This window comes from Anomaloglossus baeobatrachus, chromosome 4, assembly GCF_048569485.1.
Source record: "Anomaloglossus baeobatrachus isolate aAnoBae1 chromosome 4, aAnoBae1.hap1, whole genome shotgun sequence".
In the NCBI taxonomy this organism is placed as follows: domain Eukaryota; kingdom Metazoa; phylum Chordata; class Amphibia; order Anura; family Aromobatidae; genus Anomaloglossus; species Anomaloglossus baeobatrachus.
The window spans coordinates 678,896,773-678,902,772 of record NC_134356.1 but is presented as its reverse complement, the minus strand read 5'-3'; the positions used below and the strand labels follow the sequence as shown (position 1 = coordinate 678,902,772).

At 35.4% G+C, this 6,000-nt stretch overlaps 5 non-coding genes across 5 annotated transcripts; 2 read left to right on the top strand and 3 right to left on the bottom strand.

The window, feature by feature from the left end:
• Positions 1 to 243: 243 nt before the first annotated feature.
• On the bottom strand, positions 244 to 325 carry TRNAS-CGA (transfer RNA serine (anticodon CGA)). Its single transcript has one exon. It is a non-coding gene; the product is annotated as a tRNA-Ser (tRNA).
• A 1,852-nt stretch (positions 326 to 2,177) lies between these two features.
• TRNAS-UGA (transfer RNA serine (anticodon UGA)) lies at positions 2,178 to 2,260 on the top strand. The gene has a single exon. It is a non-coding gene; the product is annotated as a tRNA-Ser (tRNA).
• Positions 2,261 to 2,734: 474 nt separating this feature from the next.
• Positions 2,735 to 2,816, bottom strand: TRNAS-UGA (transfer RNA serine (anticodon UGA)). Its single transcript has one exon. It is a non-coding gene; the product is annotated as a tRNA-Ser (tRNA).
• A 1,852-nt stretch (positions 2,817 to 4,668) lies between these two features.
• TRNAS-UGA (transfer RNA serine (anticodon UGA)) lies at positions 4,669 to 4,751 on the top strand. Its single transcript has one exon. It is a non-coding gene; the product is annotated as a tRNA-Ser (tRNA).
• A 469-nt stretch (positions 4,752 to 5,220) lies between these two features.
• Positions 5,221 to 5,302, bottom strand: TRNAS-UGA (transfer RNA serine (anticodon UGA)). The gene has a single exon. It is a non-coding gene; the product is annotated as a tRNA-Ser (tRNA).
• Between the last annotated feature and the right edge of the window lie 698 nt (positions 5,303 to 6,000).

Genomic DNA, 6,000 nt, shown 5'->3' with positions numbered 1-6,000 from the left:
AGATCAGACCTGTCTCTGTCTCTTTTTTAACTATTTGCCAATAAAAGCATACTTTACAGCTTTTTAGGTAAATTGAAGACCCAAATAAAGTTTTATTAAAATAAAAAAAGTGTAAAAAATGAACTAAACAGTTAAATTCCCAAGTTCTTGCTTCTTTTTGCTCAAATCTCAACCAAGTATTATAGAGATTTATCTCTAAAGGAAATTAATTTTCTCCTTCATATGTGTGGGTGTAAAAGACAGCGCTGTGAACAGGATTTGAACCTGTGTGGGGATACCCCATTGGATTTCGAGTCCAACGCCTTAACCACTCGGCCATCACAGCCAACCTGAACAACAATAAATCAGATGTTTTACAAAGATCATTCTAGAGCAGGATATCAAACAAGGTTTTGGGTTAAGTTCTCTTGAATCTCTATCTCATGGTCACAGGGCAGAAAAACTGCTTGACTTACTGAAAGTATAAGGTGTAATCTCAGGTCAAAATAAAGAAGCCGATAAAAGCTTCATATCCTGGGACACACAGAGATTTGGTCTACTAGATGTATTTTACTGTTGAAGTTTTTTTTCACAAAGAATGTAACCAGGGAATTAATTTGAGTATTTTATTTTCATTTTCTATACTATAATTTCAGTAAAATTTAATCAAATATGTTCCATCATTTCAAAGGTAAAACCCTACATTCTGAACATGTTTTTAATCAATGTGAGGATTTCAAGTCTAACCTCCATGTGGCCATGGAAATACTTGCCTTCGCCGATGGTTCGCTAATATCTTTTCAGACCCACAGTTTATATGCTTGCTTTCAAATGTGGGAATGGACTTTTAATGGCTGATAGACATTTGAGGTACAGCATATTCTGCAATCGAGACAGGTTTCATCAGAGCTTTTTAGGGGAACATGGATATTGTCAATCTCCTTGGAAACATCCAGTTCTGTTTATTTCAGTTTTGATATTGTTTTGACACAGTTATACCAAAGGAAACTTTTTGGAATGGGTTTGACTTCAAGATCAAGAACTATGTAATCTTAGGTCAATGAAAAGAAAGACATAAAGGGCATATCCCGTAGGGCAGACAGAGGTGTGTGAGCTCCAATGACCTTTCTGCCCAACTGCTGTTTGGCCATGTTCCAGAAATCAGTAATCCCGTTGAGGGTTAAACAGAGTTTCAGGAACCGGTGACTTTCTGTAAGGCAGTTTGTTGGCAAGGAAGCTTCCCCACAGCTTACTAAGAAGATTGAAGACCCCTCTTACTTCCAAGACTCTGCCTATAAATTGCAGTTCCCAGAAAACGTCTATGAAATAAGCAGTCTACTGTGATCAGAGGTGGCCCACTGGTTAAAACATTTGACCTGCAGCTATCAAACTTTCAACGCACATGTTAAAATCTTGTCTCTTGAGGTTCACTTTGACTAACTTCTGAAAAAAAGTAAACCTTTATTTTTACACATAAAATGGATCAACCGATTTAAAAATGGGTGAACCCTTCATTTTCTAATCTTTGGAACTAAATTTGTTTCACAATTAAAACTAAAATGTAAATTACTTGACGTTTCCAGGACATTGGCGATTTCCTTTATTCTTCTCAGGAAGCTCTGATCAGACCTGTCTATGTTTCTGAATATGCTCTGCCCAAAACGTCTATCTGCAAATCAAAAGTCCATTACCACATTCAACCACAAGCAGAAAAACTTATTTCCAAAAGACATTGGAGAACCATCAGAAAAGGCTACAAGGCTCGATGGCTACATGAACGTTAAACTTGAAATCCGCATTATGGTTAAAATTATGTTCAGAGTGCAGGGTTTTACCTTTGAAAAAATGGGACTTAGCTCATGAATGTTTAGTGAAATCAAAATATAGAAAAAGTTGATGAAAAAGAAAAAAAATATATACAGATTAATTCCCTGGTTGCATTCTGTTGCAAACCACAAATTGAACAGTAAAAAATATCTAGTAGACCACATCTCATTATGCCCAAGGATATAACGCTTTTATCATTTTCTTCATGCTGATATGAGATCACACCTTTCTCTATCAGTAAGTCAAGCAAGATTTCTTTCCTATGACCATATTGTCAATATTATCAAAGTAAACTTAACCCAACACCTTCTTTTAGACCTGACTCTTAAGTGAATTTTGCAAAAACATCTGATAACTTGCTGTACAGATTGGCTGTGGTGGCCGAGTGGTTAAGGCGTTGGACTTGATATCCAATGGGGTTTTCCCTGCACAGGTTATAATCCTGTTCACAGCAATGTATTTTATAAATATTAAACAGAGATGTTTAACTTCCTTCAGAAGGAAATCCCTATAAATCTATGGTTGAGAAAAGTCTAAAATCATTGTGAAAAAGAATGAATAACTGCCATCTACAATACAAATGTCTTTCTTGTTAGACTCAAAAATAGTAAGATATATGAAATAAGTGAAGGTCTGTATTTCTCATGACGCCGACTACTTCTTGCCATGTTCAAAGAAACCTCAGATCAGACCTGTCTCTGTCTCTTTTTTAACTATTTGCCAATAAAAGCATACTTTACAGCTTTTTAAGTAAATTGAAGACCCAAATATAGTTTTATTAAAATAAAAAAAGTGTAAAAAATGAACTAAACAGTTAAATTCCCAAGTTTCTTACTTCTTTTTGCTCAAATCTCAACCATAGTATTATAGAGATTTATCTCTAAAGGAAATTAATTTTCTCCTTCATATGTGTGTGTGTAAAAGACAGCGCTGTGAACAGGATTTGAACCTGTGTGGGGAGACCCCATTGGATTTCAAGTCCAACGCCTTAACCACTCGGCCATCACAGCCAACCTAAACAGCACTTAATCAGATGTTTTACAAAGATCATTCTAGAGCAGGACATAAAACAAGGTTTTGGGTTAAGTTTTCTTGAATCTCTATCTCATGGTCACAGGGCAGAAAAACTGCTTGACTTACTGAAAGTATAAGGTGTAATCTCAGGTCAATATAAAGAAGCCGATAAAAGCTTCATATCCTGGGACACACAGAGATTTGGTCTACTAGATGTATTTTACTGTTGAAGTTTTTTTTCACAAAGAATGTAACCAGGGAATTAATTTGAGTATTTTATTTTCTTTTTCTATACTATAATTTCAGTAAAATTTAATCAAATATGTTCCATTATTTCAAAGGTAAAACCCTACATTCTGAACATGTTTTGAATCAATGTGAGGATTTCAAGTCTAACATCCATGTGGCCATGAAAATACTTGCCTTCGCCGATGGTTCTCTAATATCTTTTCAGACTCACAGTTTATATGTTTGCTTTCAAATGTGGGAATGGACTTTTAATGGCTGATAGACATTTGAGGTACAGCATATTCAGCAATCGAGACAGGTTTCATCAGAGCTTTTTAGGGGAACATGGATATTGTCAATCTCCTTGGAAACATCCAGTTCTGTTTATTTCAGTTTTGATATTGTTTTGACACAGTTATACCAAAGGAAACTTTTTGGAATGGGTTTGACTTCAAGATCAAGAACTATGTAATCTTAGGTCAATGGAAAGAAAGACATAAAGGGCATATCCCGTAGGGCAGACAGAGGTGTGTGAACTCCAATGACCTTTCTGCCCAACTGCTGTTTGGCCATGTTCCAGAAATCAGTAATCCCGTTGAGGGTTAAACAGAGTTTCAGGAACCAGTGACTTTCTGTAAGGCAGTTTGTTGGCAAGGAAGCTTCCCCACAGCTTACTAAGAAGATTGAAGACCCCTCTTACTTCCAAGACTCTGCCTATAAATTGCAGTTCCCAGAAAAAGTCTATGAAGTAAGCAGTCTACTGTGATCAGAGGTGGCCCACTGGTTAAAACATTGGACTTGCAGCCATCAAACTTTCAACGCACATGTTAAAATCTTGTCTCTTGAGGTTCACTTTGACTAACTTCTGAAAAAAAGTAAACCTTTATTTTTACACATAAAATGGATCAACCGATTTAAAAATGGGTGAACCCCTCATTTTCTAATCTTTGGAACTAAATTTGTTTCAAAATTAAAACTAAAATGTAAATTACTTGACGTTTCCAGGACATTGGCGATTTCCTTTATTCTTCTCAGGAAGCTTTGATCAGACCTGTCTATGTTTCTGAATATGCTCTGCCCAAAACGTCTATCTGCAAATCAAAAGTCCATTACCACATTCAACCACAAGCAGAAAAACTTATTTCCAAAAGACATTGGAGAACCATCAGAAAAGGCTACAAAGCTCGATGGCTACATGAATGTTAAACTTGAAATCCGCATTATGGTTCAAATTATGTTCAGAGTGCAGGGTTTTACCTTTGAAAAAATGGGACTTAGCTCATGAATGTTTAGTGAAATCAAAATATAGAAAAAGTTGATGAAAAAGAAAAAAAAAATATACAGATTAATTCCCTGGTTGCATTCTGTTGCAAACCACAAATTGAACAGTAAAAAATATCTAGTAGACCACATCTCATTATGCCCAAGGATATCACGCTTTTATCATTTTCTTCATGCTGATATGAGATCACACCTTTCTCTATCAGTAAGTCAAGCAAGATTTCTTTCCTATGACCATATTGTCAATATAATCAAAGTAAACTTAACCCAACACCTTCTTATAGACCTGACTCTTAAGTGAATTTTGCAAAAACATCTGATAACTTGCTGTACAGATTGGCTGTGGTGGCCGAGTGGTTAAGGCGTTAGACTTGATATCCAATGGGGTTTTCCCTGCACAGGTTATAATCCTGTTCACAGCGATGTATTTTATAAATATTAAACAGAGATGTTTAACTTCCTTCAGAAGGAAATTTCTTTAAATCTATGGTTGAGAAAAGTCTAAAATCATTGTGAAAATGAATAACTGCCATCTACAATACAAATGTCTTTCTTGTTAGACTCAAAAATAGTAAGATATATAAAATAAGTGAAGGTCTATATTTCTCATGACGCCGACTACTTCTTTCCATGTTCCAAGAAACCTCAGATCAGACCTGTCTCTGTCTCTTTTTTAACTATTTGCCAATAAAAGCATACTTTACAGCTTTTTAAGTAAATTGAAGACCCAAATAAAGTTTTATTAAAATAAAAAAAAGTGTAAAAAATGAACTAAACAGTTACAATCCCAAGTTCTTGCTTCTTTTTGCTCAAATCTCAACCAAGTATTATAGAGATTTATCTCTAAAGGAAATTAATTTTCTCCTTCATATGTGTGGGTGTAAAACACAGCGCTGTGAACAGGATTTGAACCTGTGTGGGGAGACCCCATTGTATTTCAAGTCCAATGCCTTAACCACTCGGCCATCACAGCCAACCTGAACAGCAATAAATCAGATGTTTTACAAAGATCATTCTAGAGCAGGCCATAAAAAAAGGTTTTGGGTTAAGTTCTCTTGAATCTCTATCTCATGGTCACAGGGCAGAAAAACTGCTTGACTTACTGAAAGTATAAGGTGTAATCTCAGGTCAATATAAAGAAGCCGATAAAAGCTTCATATCCTGGGAAACACAGAGATTTGGTCTACTAGATGTATTTTACTGTTGAAGTTTTTTTTCACAAAGAATGTAACCAGGGAATTAATTTGAGTATTTTATTTTCTTTTTCTATACTATAATGTCATTAAATTTAATCAAATATGTTCCATCATTTCAAAGGTAAAACCCTACATTCTGAACATGTTTTGAATCAATGTGAGGATTTCAAGTCTAACATCCATGTGGCCATGGAAATACTTGCCTTCGCCGATGGTTCTCTAATATCTTTTCAGACCCACAGTTTATATGCTTGCTTTCAAATATGGGCATGGACTTTTAATGGCTGATAGACGTTTGAGGTACAGCATATTCAGCAATCGAGACAGGTTTCATCAGAGCTTTTTAGGGGAACATGGATATTGTCAATCTCCTTGGAAACATCCAGTTCTGTTTATTTCAGTTTTGATATTGTTTTGACACAGTTATACCAAAGGAAACTTTTTGGAATGGGTTTGACTTCAAGATCAAGAACTA